We start from the raw sequence: 18,186 nt of genomic DNA on the forward strand, positions 1-18,186 counted from the left end.
TGAAAATTATGGTAAGAATATATCATAATAAGAATATGTTTGCTAAGAAAACCTGATAAGTAAAGAGAACTAAATATTTTCAACTTGCAGATTTTTAAAAAAGATTACATTATATCACTTTCATTCACAAATATGAAGTAAACTAACTATATTTTATTTTATTACATTTAAATGTAGCATCTTCAAATATTATAAATGATAACATTTGTCTAGCTATCTAATTAATGACCACAAATAAATCATTTTTTGTATCTCCTTTGACACTCTTTGACCAATCCTATTGTTGATGATTTTTCCAACCTAAGGTATGGTGAACATCAGTGTAAAAAAAAATAAAGAATCACAGTGGTGGCTGTATTATAAATTAAGATGAAATAGAGCAAAAGAAACTACTGAAATTGTCAGTCATAACCTTGAGAATCTTCACATCTCTTCAGTTTGTACATGAAATGTATCTCTGTTTGGAGGAAGAGGATCTTCAACCAAATGAGAGAAAAGCTAGCAATTTGCAATAGCTTGTTACAAACGAAGTGTTAAAACAGAGAAATGAGCAAAGTTGAACAGTCATGGAAAAGATGGAAAGTAAGTGAGCCCAGGAGACATCTTTGGGTGTGAAGGTTTAGTCCATCTGGTTAGAAGGTCTTGGACAGTGAAACAAATGGAGCCTCAGCAATTTCATTAGGAATATCAGAAACACTTAACAGAAGTATTTAATTCCCAGTTCATCTTGAAAATTGGGTACTACGTAGAGTTCTGGAAATAAAATCAGCACTCAATGTATGGCAGGATATTGCTCAGTTCTTTTTAACAGAACAAATGTGTTTATATGTAATTGAATCATACAGTGAATGCAATACTACATTTTCCTATTGTAATTAGAGTTTTAATTCTGGTAAATATTTTTGGTGTTTGTGTAGTGAGTACTTATTAATTTTAGACCTATGTTAATTGAGTATATGAAAAAGTTAGATAAAAATTGTAGTAGAGCATATGGAACTTTATCTGTGTATCAGTCTATCTATTCATCCATCCATTCATCCATCCTTGAATTTAAAAATAGTTTATAAACTTCCCCAGTTATAGTATTCTTGGTATATATTATATATCTCAAATATAAAATATTTTTATATGTCTCAAATTGTTCTCAATACATAAAAACATTGCTATAACACAATTTAATTTCTGCTTTTGGAAATTGCAGTATTTTTTTCTTTTTTTTAGACTAGTGGCCTGAATAGCACTATCATTCAATATACAATAGAATAGAATAGTATATATACACATATATACTCTCTTATAAATGTTTATATAGTATTAGGTCACTATGATAAATTTTAATGAGTTAAATATGATAATTTATAAATTGTTCCAAATGACCTGATGTGATTTTTAATATTGATATTATTTTATCATGGTATGTTTTATTTGAAATCATTTTCTATTTTTAATCACATAAAATTTTAATTTTATAATAACTATGCCATAATCTAGGAATCTTTAGCAGTATCCTCATTATATAGATGATATAAAGGTATTGAAAATTTAGGAAACATAGATTAGACATACTGACATATATTAATGACTATGTCTATCATAACTTTTATTTTATTTTTTTTAAGATTTTATTTACTTATTTTTAAAGAGAAGGGAAGGGAGGGAGAAAGAGAGGAAGAGAAGTATCACTATGTGGTTGCCTCTCACATATCCTCACTAGTAAGCAGGCCTACAACCCAGGCGTGCACCCTGACTGGAAATTGAGCTGGCAACCCTTTGGTTCGCTGGCTGGTGCTTAATCCACTGAGCCACATCAGCCAAGGCTATTTATCATAATTTTTAAATTAGAATTTACAATTCTAACTTTACACTTATCAAGAGAAAATAACTAAACTGCTAATTGCTATCTATTTTTATCTCTGCAAGATTGCAAATGTCCTAAAAGAAATAGATATGGAGAGAAGTTATATCTCATATATTTCCTGTCCTAAAACTATTAGTGTGTTCAAATATTTCATGCACTTCAATGTAACAGATGGGGAAAAATTCTAGAAGTGGTGATGAAATTATTTGTACAATCTATGTAAAAATCCAAATGAATTATTTGTTCATATATAGATTTGGTTTTACATCTTTGGCAGATGTAAAGGATAACTTTATATTAATATAATCACATCATTTATGTAGTAATCTGGTGCGGGGGGGGGGGGGGGGGCTCCACCTGCAGAGCTCCCCCTGGCCACTGTAGTTGAGAATAATTCTGCCAAGACGTGATCTGCTTGGGGAGGAAGTCTGACCAGTCTCTCAGAGGAGAAAGGCGTTTTACCCCCTCTCTCAATGGGCTTTTATTGGGTTTAGCTTGCATAGGGATACATATCAAAGAAAGGAGGTATGGTTTACAGATAACATTTCTGGGATCACAGGGGTCCTTTTGAGTCAGGGTCTGGTAGAGGGTGATGCCAATTGGCTGTAAAACCTTGGGAAACAAACTTACTTTGTGCTTGGACCTTTAACATTTAAATTGAGGACATTCTTAGCAAAGCAGGTTTCACAGGACTTTATGCAATCTTTCTTAGGCCTGATCACCCCACACCGGAACCACCAATTCCAGCACAGGGCTGCATCCCCTTCAGCATTATTTCAGGCCTGAATCAGGCAAGGGAAGCAAGGCAGCCAAGAGACTAGGAGACTTTTTACAGATAGAGAGGACTCAGGCTATGACAAAGCCGAGGGGTGAGGGTATTTTTTCCCTTCTCCACAATCCCCTAAGTCCTTCCCTGCTGGCCCCTTAGCTGCTGTGCCTGTCCTAGGTTGTTCCTTTCTCGAGGAACCTGTCATTGACTATCTAGGGGCCAAGCAGGGTAAGTAAAGGGGGCAGAGGCTGTGCCCCTGCTGGGAGGATAAGTTTTGTCTCCTTAGTGGCTTATGATCCCAAGGTCCCCTAGCCATGGGGCTTTTACACCTGTCGGTGTGGTTACAGCTCCTGAAACCAGGCAGGACGGTTCCCAACAGTAATCTCAACCAATTTATAAGTTATAATGAGGTTAACTATAATGGAACCTTAATTAAGGGTGCCACAGCAAAACAAAAACAAAGGATTTTTTAAATTTAAGAAACCAACCATATCAAATTATCTGCAACCTGCATAATAATGATCAACCTCATAAAATTTAGAGATGGTTTCTGTTGTGTAGGTCCCAGACTATTGATAATGATGTTCTTATTTAGGAATGCCTGAAGCTCTCACCTGTGTCCTTATCACTTGTAGGAGCTCCCAACAAAATTTATTACTTGCAGGCCCTGGAGGACCACACAGTGAGGTCACAGATAGAAAGAGAGAGAGCAAGCAAGTGCACAGACCTGGGACTCTGTTTTTATTAGGGTCCAAGGATGGGTGTCTAGGGTTTTGCGGGTTGGCTCTTTATTGGCAAACTTAAAACAAAATAGAAAGAACAGCATTATGGTGTGGGAAGGGAGGAGAGGAGTTACTCAAAGCCATCAGTTATCTAGGTTACCTGGGCTTTCTGAAGGAGGGAACTTCACAGGTTGCGTAGCCTAGTCTTTACCTGGTTGTTTTGCTTGTAACTGTATCATATTGCTGGAAATATATTTATTCAATACGGGTGTCTTCGGAAATGAATGCCTTGGCAATCAAAAGCTTCATCCAAAGCACTTACACTACAGGTCCTGAATTCCTCATGATTAAATTACACAGTAATTGTGTTCTGATGTAATATTAAATGAAATATTTTAAATCATCCATGTACAATAGATGAATCATAGCATATATCTACAATGAATATAGCTCCAGTCCAGAATTATAGACCCACAATTTTTAGCCCATATACTGCTATTATATTTTTAAATCATGTGAATCATAAAATGTAATTACTTAAATGTAAATGAACTTGGGGACATGTTTGACCATTAAGTATAATCCTAAAGCATTGTTATTTGAAAGATCTTAATAAATAACTACTTTCCATCTCTATAGGTTTTCTGAAGCTTGGTGACTTGTGAAAAATAAGTCAGGTACACAGAGTTAAGCTACAGCAAATGAAAAGTTGCTGCAGTATTTACTTTGTGCCAGCATAGAGAAATTGAGATGGATTGTAAGATTCTATTCACATTTAATGAGCATTTTAAATTAACTACAATTGACTAAATGTTAATGATGAAATAGTATTTTATATGCAGATTTCTTTATATCAATTATTATTTTATGTCTCTGGTTTCAAAATACAATATGCTAAAATAAAATAAATGCATATACATGCACTTCAAACCACTGTCTGAAGCATTTATTTAATTACAATTAATTCAGTTAAAAAAGGAATGATTTGACCTGTGCTTCTATTATCTATTTCCTTCAAGTCAAAAGAAATTCCAGTCTATATTTTGTTTTCAATAATGTGTCTTCTCCCTTTTGAATTAGATACTTTAAAAAATTGAAGACAAAGATAAAAAAGCATTTATCAGAATAAAAGAAAAAGAAAGCCAACACTGAGAAAGAATGAATGGAGTAAAATCATTCTGGCTCTAAGTGAGTGACTATAAAAACACTGAAATAGAGCACTTACAATTGTAAAATATATCATCTTGACGCAGTTAAATCCAAAAGTGTGCAAATCAAGAAGTTGTTTATGAGCTTATGAGTGTTTAGCTATTAAAAATGTTTCTGGTTTTATTGGTGGTAATAAAACACAATTTGCATGGTGTTGTAAGATTTTAAAAATTAAGTGTCAATATGTTGGTTTTTTTTCACTTGTCAAAAATCAAGCAATAATTCAGTTTCCAGATGGTCCTTATAATGAGACCTGCTTATCTGCAAAAAGACAGGTTTCCACATTTAGCTAAATAATCGTAGCTAAATTTCCATTAGTCTTTTAAAAAACATAATTATTATATGAAGTTGACTCAGTTTTAAAATTAAATATATGAAACATAGTTCATTATGAAGAAAAGGATCCTAAAAATATTTCTTACTTGGAAAGAACAAGCAACACATATGTTCTATAGTTGCAGGCTCTCCAACCTTGCTTATAAGAGCCATATTGTTAGTGCTAAAGGGAGAGGCTACAGCCCGGGAGCTAGTGGACATGCAGAGTGGGGTTCCTGGGCTTCCATTAAGCTGATATGTGTGTGTGTGTGTGTGTGTGTGTATCATGTGTGTATATATATGTGTATATATATAGGCAGATAGATATTATATATGTAGATATATAAAATCAGTTTTATTCAAGTATTTATCAAATGTCATAAAAGTAGGTATATATTTTAAATTTTTATTTTTATAAAGATTTTATTTATTTATTTTTAGAGAGAGGGGAAGGGAAGGAGAAAGAAGGAGAGAAACATCAACATATGGTTGCCTCTCATGCGCCCCCTGCTGGGGACCTGGCCTGCAACCCAGGCATGTGCCCTGACTGGGAATCAAACCACAACCCTTTAGTTCACAGGCTGGCACTCAGTCCACTAAAACTTTCAAATATATATATAAATATATAAATGTAAATATATATAAATATATATATATATATTTTGCAATACCGCCTATTATGGGAAACAACACTAGGCTCCATTCTGTTTACTAAGAACACTCTTGTGGATTGTTCAATTTAAAGCAGCAAACATTTTTAAGGATTTCTTTATTTGGCTTAGATCAATTTACACAGAAACTTTTGTTCTATTACTTTATATTTCTTTTAAGTAAACAGTCTACTTGTTTTTACCTTTATAAATGTAGGAATAGTTCATTGATTTTATGATAATAATCCTAGATTTAATATAATCTAATAATATACACAGTTCCTGCAAAACAACTTCCAAGAAAAAGAAAATGTTTCCTAGTAGATCATGTGCCACTTTCTTTAATTCATTTTATATAATATGTATATACATATAAATATTAAATTTAAAATTTTCATAATTATTGTATTCCAGAAAGCCCATCACTTATAAAATATCAAGATTAAATGAATTACTTATTATTAGGAGGGTAATCTGTTTTATATTTTAAAATTCAGCTTGCATATATGAATAAATGTATTTCTAGAACATCTTTAAAATTATTTTAAAAATCATTAATAAACTAAACTGGTTGTATCTTTCTTCCTAACCAACATATTAAATTTATGAGCTGTGCCTTTGAAGCTGAAAAGATTGCCGGCGCTGCTCTTGCTTCTTTGACACTCCACATGAAAAACACAGTTAATAACCTCCTATGTAAGCTTGGCGAGACACCGAATTGATACTAATTAAACCAACTTTGGGATAGAAGGTGACCTTGACTTCAGCTGGAACTTTCTGCCAGGACAATAAATAAGAGCAAATGCCACAAAGCAAGATTCCTGAGAAGGATCTAATATAATCTATTAATTTCAGGGAGTTGGTGGAATTCAATAAGTGCTTGGATAATTGCAATATTTTAAAATATCTCTTGCTTCAATAATACAGTAGTTTTTTATTTCTCTAGATTTCAAGTGATCTCCTGTTAGCTTTCTATACTTAGTTAAATTAACCTGTGGCCAGAAAATTAAAAGCTGCTTGATATAAAGTGGGCATAAGTTGAATGCAAGGCAAGGATACACATTTTTCCAAATTACTTCTCCAATACATACATACTATTTGTACAAGTTTAGTATTAGAACTGCTTATGCTTAAGCTGCAGTAATACTGGCTTTTAAATAAAGAAATGCCTTTACAAAATGATTAAGAAAAATGACTAAGAAAAAGAAATTGTCCCAGTAGGTACGCAGGTTTAATCTATTGCAAGAAAAACTTTCAAGTCCAATGATTTATAGCAGTTCCACAGTTAAAATTAGAGTTCAATAATGTTAAAAAGAGTCAATAAAGTTACTATAAGTGCTAACAGTTAAGTAAGAACAGAAATTAAACTTTCTTTGCCAATACTGTTTAAAGAATTACATTGGTGTAAAGGGAATTTTGTTGAAAGTGTTCACTATAATAAACAAAAATACCCAATCTAAGTCCAGTTATTTTTCATTTTAGAAAAAGAAATAAACTCAAATACTCCCAGGGTTATTTTATTTAACTCACTAGTAAGCAAAGAATGCTAAGTAATGAGTGTTTAAATAGGGGAGAAGAAAGCAAATTTGAACTAACATGAGAAATTGGATTGGATTCATTGAGAAACATTTTTTCAAAAGCATTTGAACCTAATTTGATGTCTAACAACCAAGTTCCCTAATAGGAAAACATGCTCTTTTGGTGTAGTCTGTTAAACTGGGTAAGTTACAATGGTCTTAGTACATTTTTTCCCTTGATGTTGTGTTCTTTAAATATTAACGGTAAACCTTTTTTTAGTTTACACAGTGTTACTCATATATCAGCAGGAATTGATGACAGTCTCAAAACATAGCTATAGACTTTTTAATGACATTTTCACAGAAGTATGGGTAGAGATTGGGGATTTCATAGTGGATGGAGAAGCAGGAGAGAGTACTTTCAGCAGCAAGGTGTGTATCTGCACTGGATCTGAAGGAAGCGCGTGGGTTATCAGATTCAGAGGAGAACTGGAGGCGGAAAAGGGCAGCTTGAAAATAGCAGTAGTCAGAGAAGGTCACAGTCAGTATCCAAACCTAAATCAAGTGGGAACATTGGGGGACAAATGATCAGTATCAAGTCTCTTTCTTCCCCTGCTTTCCAGAAATTTCCCATTAACTAACTCCAGCTGAAAACCAGAGGTCAAGGACCTGAATGGAGCAGTGCAGAGAAGTCAGCCTGTCGGAGCACAGAGCAAGGCAAACAAGAATGGAGGGTAGATTTGGGGACTGAAAAGAAAATGAACAGAGGGACATATATGTGTTTAGGATGTCATCAGATTTATTTAAATTATGTCATCTAATTTGGTCACTTGGAGTGATTTGATGACTATTTTAGTTTTGGATTTTTTCTCATTAATATACATATTGCAAGTCTATAATAGAAAACTAATAATGGAGCCAATAATGGTGGTAAGATACCAGCCCTCCCAGTTCATTTGAATATATAATTTCCCTGGTAAAACAACAGTCAAAAAAGAAACAAAACAAAACAAAACAAAACACTGTAGATGGTAGAGGGCAGATTATGAAGCTTGATAAGGCTGGCTTTGTTATCATATTTTCAAAAATCTTTAAAAATCTATTTTTACCCTTTAGGTAGCCTAATTTCCAAGAGATAATCCTTTTAAATCTTGCTGTGAAGAATACCCACCTAATTCATTGAGTGGTGACAGATTCCTAATTTGCAATGTTCTCTACTACTTGTATGGACTCAAACTATTTCTTTTATTTGAATGAAATGCTTTGAAAATCATCCTGGTTCTGGGAGGCAGGGGGATAAAGCTCTAAAAATGAGTCAGTCATCAGTTAATAATAAACTGGTATATATGTATATGTCTTATTAACTCTCTATTAATAGAATTTTAGTGTCACATACACACATAATTTTCAGTCTCAAGGTAATAGCGGTTCAGAAAATTATTTTCTTCATGAAGGATTTTAGAAACCATAATTATGGTCTTTAATATATCACCTAATATATCTGTCTTAAATGTTTTTCAAGTATGTATATATTATTAATTCAGCTAAGTTGGTAGATAGAAAATATGTAAAATAAAAATAATTTAACTTGTTTTCACCTATTTGTCTATACTACACCCTGTGACCCTCCACGTTTTACCACTGACAGGCCAGAAAGTTTTGTTCAGAGTGAGATTTTTTTTCCCCACCAGAGGACACTTTGTCATTGCTTTCAGAGAGAGAGAAAGGGAGAAAGAGAAGCATTGGTCAGTCAATCGCCTCCCTTTTGCTTCAGACTTGGGATCAAACTGAAACCTAGGTATGTGCCCTGATCAGAATTGAAACTGCAACCCTTTGGTTACTGGGAGAATGCTCTGACCAACTGAGCCACATTGGCCGGGGCAAGAATAATTTTTAAAGACTAGGAATAAAAGTCTAACTTTTCTCAAATTTCTAGATATTTTATTCTATAGTTTGAGTTAGTTGGAAGTTGAGCACACATCTCAAAATGCTGTTTTAGGCAACTAAAAACAAATCCTCATGTGCTTGTCTTTTAGTTCTGCCAGGTTAATCCAGATATATTCCAATTTAATTTTAAGTCAAAAGAAAAAGAATACAATTGAGAAGGAAGTTCTAGTAGTGGTTCATTTTAATACTCCACATTAATATTTATAATTTATCTAATCAATGCATGGCAATCTATCCATGTACGGTTTTTCCATGATAACATATCAACATGGGATTTTAAAGTATAGTATACAGCATGTTCTCAGGGTATGGACATTCTCTCACTGGGCTAAGGAGGAGGAATATCTGGACTCAGCATGAGATAGTGGAAGTAATTCCTGGGGCAAGATGTTTTGGTGTCGTCGTTGTCCTCTGGACATGTGATCTCAGCCAAGGCAGTTTATCTCTCTGGACGCCAGCTAGCTATGTGAATTCCAACGTCTCCTCAACTCCTGAATTCTATGGAATATGATATGCATATGTGAGTCCTCTGCCAGGGACCAGCGGAGTTTCTGGTGCTTTTCATTCAGAACTGGTGTATAAAATCTTTCCTCCAATGACATTATTTAAATATTTTTAAACATAATTCCACGCTTCCAACTCATTTATTTTTGAATATTCTGAAAAACTAAAAGTTTAAAAGTGAATTATTAGAATCTGACCACAATATTTGCCTTTTTGGTTACTGCTTCCTAGCCATACGCCCATCTCTTCTCCCATCGTCTCCACTTTCACATTCATTTCTCACCAAGTGTTTTCGCTTCCAAGTCTTTATATACCTAGAGATGGTTCTATCTGTAAAATCCCCATCCTCATGGCACAGTGGTAAAATAAATATTGAGTGCCAGCTGTGGTGTGCACACAGTGAAAGTATATGGTCAAGTTTTGAAGCTCTGTATTTGAGTCCACGTCTCTTCTGATCAACCACTGTGTAACCAAATCCCCAGCGTAAATCAACTTTCTGATATTATTTTATGTTGGAATTTAAGACTGATCCATTTTAACTGATTTAAAATGGTTATAGAAAAATAAAATGGTGAAGAGCATGACTTGTGGATTCATATCACTTGGGCTCTTTCTACCATTTTGCCATGGATAAGGTCTGTGACTTTTCTTAAGCTCTCTGTGCTTCTGTTCTTAGATTAAAAAAAAAGTGCAGATATTAAAAACAGCATCAGCCTTCGAATATACTTTTCAAATAAAATATTTGTATACATTTAACTTAACATTACTTAAAAGAGTGCCTTGCTCATAATACTTAATGTTTTAGTTTTTATAATAAGTATGAACATTTTTCTTAACCATCTTAAAAATATAGGATAAAAGTGACTTTTTTATGAGTATCAGTGAGATTCAATGACACTTGATAGGTGAAGGTTACAGTATATGGAAGATAGATTATTCTCTAAAATCACATAATTTCTTTTTGAAATCTAGAACTTAAGGATTTACCACATGATTTAAAGTAAGATAAAAGTCTTACTGAAAGTCTTAATTTTTCAGTTCAATTGGATCAATTATCAAATAAGTCAGAGGTAATTTTTAAACAAAAGTAATATATTTTATAATAAATTTTCCTCACCAAATATTAACAGGCATTTACAAGGTCTTCAACTAGCATAAATATTTAATTTGGATTCCAGGTTCATGATACGCAAGTTATACTTGAAGCTCCAGTTTTCCCATCTCAAAAATGATTTATTTATTTATTACTAAATATTTTATTATTGTGCTATTACAGTTGTCCCAATTTTCCCCCCTTTGCTCTCCTCTGCCCAGCCCACCCCCTGCTCCCACAGTGAATCCCCACTCTGTGTCCATGTCTGTGGGTCATTCATACATGTCCCTTGACTAGTCCCTTCCCCTTTTTTCCACCCTTATTCCCCTTCCTCTTCCCCTCGGTGGCTGCCAGTCTGCTCCTTGTTTCCTTGCCTCTTCAAAAATGGTTTCTTAGACTGTAGTAACCAGAGGGGAAGGGGAGGTATATAACAGGGGAAAGAAGGGGAAGGGTTGTCAAGAAACATGTATAAATGACCCATGGACAAAGCCGAAGGAGGGGTAGGAATGAGTGTTGGGGGTGCTGGTGGGTGGGGCAGGGGAAAGTGTGGGGGGAAAATGGGAACAACTGTAGTTGAATGACAATAAAAAAAGTTAAAAATGTTTAAAAAGTTATTCTAAGCATCAAAACAAGTATTGATTTAAATGTCCTGTCATTGTCATAATATGGGTGATTTTCTAAATATGAGGGAACTATTATTATAATATATATTTAAGGTATCCCATTAATATTTTTAATTTGGGCTTACTTATATCAAATAACACCATTTTATGTCAAAATATTATCATTATTTATCATTAATTAGTGCAACTTAATACTCATATTTGATGTATTGACCTAATGAAGCCACTAACCTCAAAACAACCCCTTATATATTCAATTGATTAAAATATATTTAAACTCCTGCAGTAAATTAAAGAACTTCATGAAATTTTGGGGAAATTACCTAAACACATTTAAGACTTGGCAGACTTATTTCTCATTGATTAGTTATATTTTAAAATTTCTTAGCTTTCCAGTAATTTTTAAATTTTTTTCTATAATCACATTTTAAATAAATGTATCGCAGTTAAGTTAGTTTAAAAATGTTAAATAAAATAAAGAAAAGTGTCTATCCTAATCCTATACTCTTGAGATAAACTGTTACATTTTGGAAATATTATTTTGGAGATTTCATTATGATTATATCAATGTATGCTGTTTATACAAACAATTGTTGATGTGAAATACTATTTTATATTTTCTTTACTATTTTTCTATCATGATTATCTCACTATGTTAGTATGATAATTCTGCATCTCTTTTGGTGTTTTCTTGAGTTTAAAATAAGAATTATAATTTCCAATAATGTTTTCTGTCTAACTACAGTGAAAGATTTAAAATAGAGAGATTTTATGGTTTCAAGTATATATTTAAAATAAAAGAAGAAAGACGATGACTGTTGTAAGTTTTTAAAGTCCAAGACAATGAAAAGATCCAGTGAACACTGTGGTAAAATAGTGTTTTACGTATTTATTCAGTGGGATAATTTAATCAAAATTTTATATTTTTACAGGATGTAAATATCTTAATAATTCACTATTCAATATGTGGCAAGATATACTTATCTTGAAAAGTTATTCTTCTTAAAGTTACACTAGTATTGATTTTAAAATAAAAGTTCTGCAGTATTATTATAATGATATACAAATAGTATAAATAAACTTCTACTTAATAATGACCTTTAACACTTTATTCTTGATTAAGTAATACTCAAAATGACATAATAATATATTTATTTCATGCAAAGTTTATCTACCACAATATCCTTGAATAATTTTTGCATTTACTTAGAAATTTAAAAATAAGAAAATATCCCCCAGCTGATGTGGCTCAGTGGATTGAGCACTGGCCTGGGAACCAAAGGGGTGGTCAGTTTGATTCCCAGTCAGAGCACATGCCTAGGTTGTAGGCCAGGTGCCCAGTAAGGGGCACATGAGAGGCAACCACAGAACAATGCTTCTCTCCCTCTCTTTCTCCGTCCTTTACCCTCTCTCTAAAAAATAAATACACAAAATCGTTTTAAAAAATAGTAAAATATTAGAATTATAGAAACAATCTTCAGAATCATGAAGCCTACCTCTCCTTCATTTTTTAGTTGAGGAAATTGAATCACAAAGAAAGGAATAGATTTATGACCATATAGTATTTGATGCCATGACCAATTCTAAAACCAAAATTTTTTAATCACATTTTTCCCCACAATGACCCATGATAGGTATTATTTTCCTACATACAGAGGCATTGGTTGGCAATTTATAACTTTATATGTAGTCCAAATCACATAATTTAAGAAGAGGAAATAATGAAAGACATACTTTTAAATAATAAAATATTATAAGATCTTGTTCACCTAAAATATCTTAATACTATAAAACATAATTAGAGGGAATCAAAATTTGAAAATTTATGTTCTTTAAAATAACACCAATAAGTATCATTGATTATCAAACCTGCAAAAGCCTTTTAAGGTGAGTTTTCACTTCTTCCTTTTACTGATGATCACACAGTTTCAAAATTAGAACTAAAACCCCTTAACACATAATTCTATTTACTATGCCATCCTATACAAAGAGTATAACAGTTAAATTAGATAATAAATCAAGAAAAAACAATATGGCAACTCAAAATTGTTAAAACACCTATAAATGTGTAGAGGTCTTGCTAACATTCTTTTAGGAATACATAAATATCAGACTCAATCTGTTTAAAACTTAATTGTTCTGAAATATTCTGAGAAAATTTATAATTCTCCTTCACAAAATTCATCAAAAAGACTTTATACATAATGTCTTATACATTCCTACCCCAATCTGATGGGAAGCTCATTTTTGAATCTGGGATTGGTTGTTGGGATTAATTATTTTACTGAATTTTCCTAAACATCCAGTCTTAGCAATCCACTAGCTAAGTCATAAAGCAAGATAAAGGACTCCCGAGTAGAATACCTGTGAAAATCCTGTCCTTATGCTTCCTGATTGTCCTTATTATGCTTGATAACTTTCTCTCCTATCCCATTCCAGCCCTGAGACCCTCATCTTATTATCAGAAGTGCTAAGTGATACATCAGTCAGTGTTGAACTGTAATTCTTTTGTCTTTCTTCCAAAACCGAATTCTCTGGAGTATATCCAAGGTCAAGCCTCTCACTTTCTTTTCTCCATACAGTTTGGCTTTAAAATGGAAGTATTTCATTTAAATTATACCTGAATATTTAGGAGTTCAAAAACTAAAGGAAACCACTTTGAAAGTTTGATCTATGAGATACAAAGAAGATAAAGCAATATAAATATAATTATCAGTGTAAATAATTAAGGTTTCAGAATAAACCCTCAGTGAATGATTATTGTAGTATTTGTATGACTACAACTTCATTTTGTTATTAAAACATTAACTTTGACAAACATTTTCTTGATTATTTACCCAGAATCTATAAGCTGAGGTCATCAATATGAATGTAGGAGCTGTTTGGAAATTGTTAAGTATTACAACTATATGTTTCTCATAACTGTTCTATTTTTTTTTTAAAAAAAAGCTTTTTTCCAAACTGTCCAGGAACCTATTACTTTGTATGGGAAAAAGAGAAACATTAATATTCTAAGAAAATCACAAATAAAAATAATTTAATTTTTAAAAGGGCCATTTTAAAAACCGAATCAATTGAACTTTTAGCCCACTAGCATCTGATTACTATTACGCCATTTATGTGATTGTGCATGTGGGATATAATAATGTCAAATGGAGAAAAGGTAAGATTTTCATATTCCTTAAACAATTTATCTTAGTATTTTACACTTTTTTTAGGGAGCCCTTCTTCCTTTAGCAGACGAGATGAACATGCCACCTAGAAAACAAGACAACTTTGCAGTGGGATCTTGGTAGGGACAGACTTTAAAATAATAGTGAAATGTGGCCTGGTCTTTATTTTGGTCAGTAAAAAAAATAATATATCAATAATTTCAGTGATATCAAACCCTTAGAAAACAAACATCATTTATCATCAACTTATTCTGTAAATATGTATTTGAATGTCTCCCTTGCCCTAAGTATTCAGTATTGAAGCAGGGAGGTCCATTGTTCTATGAGAAAGATCTCCCAGCCAAAAAGGTGAGAAGCAGATATAGATCCTAGGAGTCTATATAGTGATCTCACCATACACAGACTCCATCAGCATAATTAAAATGCTTAAGAAATGGGAGTAGAGGAGCACAAATTCATAGTTTTTGAATGTGGCATATATATGCATATTTTTCATTTCTGTTTTGAAAAACTTCAGTTTCCATGCTGTGGTAAAATAAATAAGATCACAACTTAGGTTTTATTATTGCTGCAGCTAATTTTCTAAATTTTGGCACTTGTATGACATTTCTGCTAGGTGCAGTTTTACCGTTTAAGCGAACCTAGGGAATAAGAGGTTCCTAGTTCTTTCAATATTGTTTTCATCTGGATGATATGTGTCCTCAAACACAGCTACAAATTGTATGTGTTAAAATGAAGCAAAAATTCACATGTACAAAGTATATAAATAAAGCATTACACATTCAGCTTGGCTAAAATTAAATATAACAAAGATACAATAGTGAAACACCAATCTTCATATATCCATGCACTAACTAGTTGTTCTATGAAGTGAGCATATTCTAAGAAATTTGGTAGATCACACTTAAAAGATTAGAATTTATTTGGGAAGTAACGAGAAATCATTAAAGAGACATGAAGAAAGTTTAAATTAGGCTTTGAAAAGTCTCTCTGAAGTGGCATGGTGGTTGAAAGATTGAGGAAGACATGAATGACAGGTAACCACTGAAGATATCTAGGCAAATAATGATGAGGATGTGAAGAAAGACAGTAATCAAATACATAAAGAACACAAAATGTTTCCGGATATTTGGGAAAGCAACACTGACAAGTTTTGTAAATGATTAGGTAAGAGATTTTAGTTTACAGGTAATACCAAGGAATGGCTTCCAGTATTTTAGCTTGAGTTCCAGGGTGTTTGATGTACTTTATCAGAATAAAAAAATATTTATAAGTGAATGAGTTTTAGGGGAAAATGATATGTTCCATTTAACACATGTAGAGTATGAAATTTCTTTGCAACAGCAAAGTAAAGATGCTTAATAACTGGGACATAGAATGTATCATCCAGAATAGAAGTACAGATTTTTGACTTGCCATAGATGTCGATGATCTATGAAAGGTAATTTACCATTTCCCCCATTGTCACCCCCCCATCCCTGCTGATAACCCTCCATGTGATCTCCATCTCTGTAATTCTGTTTCTGTTCTAGTTGTTTGCTTAGTTGTTCTGTTTTTGTTTGTTTGTTTGTTTTATTTGTTTTTGGTTTTGTTTTTGATCATCTTCTTTTTCTCAGATAAGTCCTTTTAACATTTCATATAATAAGGGCTTGGTGATGATGAACTCTTGTAATTTGATCTTATCTGGGAAGCACTTTATCTGCCCTTCCATTCTAAATGATAGCTTTGTTGGATAGAGTAATCTTGGATGTAGGTCCTTGCCTTTCATGACTTTGAATATTTCTTACCAGCTCCTTCTTGCCTCTAAGGTTTCTTTTGAGAAATCAGCTGATAGCCTTATGGGAACCCCTTTGTAGGTAAACATCTCCTTTTCTCTTGCTGCTATTAAGATTCTCTCCTTATCTTTAATCTTGGGTAATGTAATCATGATGTGCCTTGGTGTGTTCTTCCTTAGGTCCAAGTTCTTTGGGACTCTCTGAGCTTCCTGGACTTCCCAGAAGTCTATTTCCTTCACCAGATTGGGGAAGTTCTCCTTCATTATTTTTTCAAATACGTTTTCAATTTCTTGCTCTTGCTCCTCTCCTTCTGGTACCCCTATGATTCAGATGTTGGAACGTTTAAAGTTGTCCCAGAGGTTCCTAAGCCTCTCCTCATTTCTTTTTTTTTGAATTCTTGTTTCCTCATTCTGTTTCAGTTAGATGTTTATTTCTCCCTTTTGTTCTAAACCATTGATCTGAGTCCTGGTTTCCTTCCCTTCACTGTTGGTTCCCTATATCTTTTTCTTTATTTCACTTTGCATAGCCTTCACGTTTTCCTCTATTTTGCCATCTTACTCAACTTTTTCTGTGAGCATCCTGATTACCAGTGTTTTGAACTCTGCATCTGATATGTTGGCTATCTCCTCATCACTTAGTTCTATTTTTGGAGCTTTGATCTATTCTTTCATTTGGGCCATATTTTTTGTCTTGGTATGCCTGTTACGTAATAAGGGGCAGAACCTCAGGTATTTGCCAGCAACCTACATCACTGACTTGTGGTGCTGTATGTGGGGGAGAGGTCAGAAAGGGAACAGTGCTGCTTGCTTGGCTCTCTGCCAGCTTTCAGTCACTTCCCCTGCTACCCACAAGAAAACTGGGCCCTTCTGGTGCTGATTCCAGGTGGATTTTTGTATGTGCTAGGACCCTGTGGATCTCTCTAACAAACTCTCCTGTGAGGCTGGGAGTTTTCCTGCTGCCGCCTCAACCCCCACAGGTTTTTTCAGTCAGAGGTTTTGAGGCTTTATTTCCCTGTACTGTAACCCTGGGTTGCGTGGTCTGTCTCCCTCCCCAGTTGTTCCTCCCAGTTTATCCGCATGTAAATGTGAGACCACCTGCTCTGCCAGCCACTGCTTCACCCACTCTGGTCCTGCAGCCACCAGCTTGCCATGAGTCTTCTCCACCCCAGCTGCCTGTCTCTGCCCCTCCTACCTTTCTGGATGAATGTTTCTCTTTAACTCCTTGGTTGTCTGACTTCCATACAGCTTGATTTCCTGACAGTTCTGGTTATTTTTTGTTTTTAAGTTTGTTGCCCTTCTTTTGGTTGTTCGAGGAGGCAAAGCGTATATACTTTTGCCTCCATCTTGTCTGGAAGTCCCTTATAAGGAATGAATTTCATCAAGTGTGTATATCTACCTGGTGAGTTGTCAATTCCCCTCCACAAGAGGGATATTGTAACACCTTTCCAATGATCAAATACTTGAGTCCACAAGAATCAATGATGCTCTGTGTTATAGTTCTAAATCAATATGTAAGACTCCTATTTTTTGAGCTCCCCTTTCATTAATGCCATATTGACAGTGCACTAGTTGTTAACACACTATTTTCACAGAGTAGAAAGTTACATTGCTTTCTTTTTAGTATTGTCATTCAACTACGACTGTCTCTATTTTCTCCCCACCACTCTCCCCCACCCCATGCACCCCCACCTCCCACCCTCAACCCTATTCCTCCTTTGGCTTTGTCCATGAATTGTTCATATGTGTTCCTTGATAACCCTTCCCTTTCTGGCCCCCATTATCATTCTCCTTCCCTCACCTCTGGTTACTGTCTGTTTGTTCTTTATTTCTAAAGTTGTTGGGTTAAGAAAATCTCTGTGCCTTCCAAAGAACAGTCCTGATTGCACTGTGCCCCCTGCAGGTGACACACAGGTCACTCTGATTCAACTCCAGCTGTGAAAGGCCTCATTCACCTACTTAGAGATCATCCTTCAGAACTTCCTGCCTGCAGACTCTCTTCCAGCTTGCATATCAGATTCTCCTGGGAATCTAG

General features: G+C 34.0%; 1 protein-coding gene across 3 annotated transcripts in view; it reads left to right on the forward strand.

Moving 5' to 3' along the window:
* CADM2 (cell adhesion molecule 2) overlaps window positions 1–18,186 on the forward strand; it is a 1,053,394-nt gene that overhangs the window by 988,972 nt on the left and 46,236 nt on the right. The window lies entirely within an intron of this gene.

The sequence above is a fragment of the Desmodus rotundus genome, chromosome 2 (assembly GCF_022682495.2).
Source record: "Desmodus rotundus isolate HL8 chromosome 2, HLdesRot8A.1, whole genome shotgun sequence".
NCBI lineage: Eukaryota > Metazoa > Chordata > Mammalia > Chiroptera > Phyllostomidae > Desmodus > Desmodus rotundus.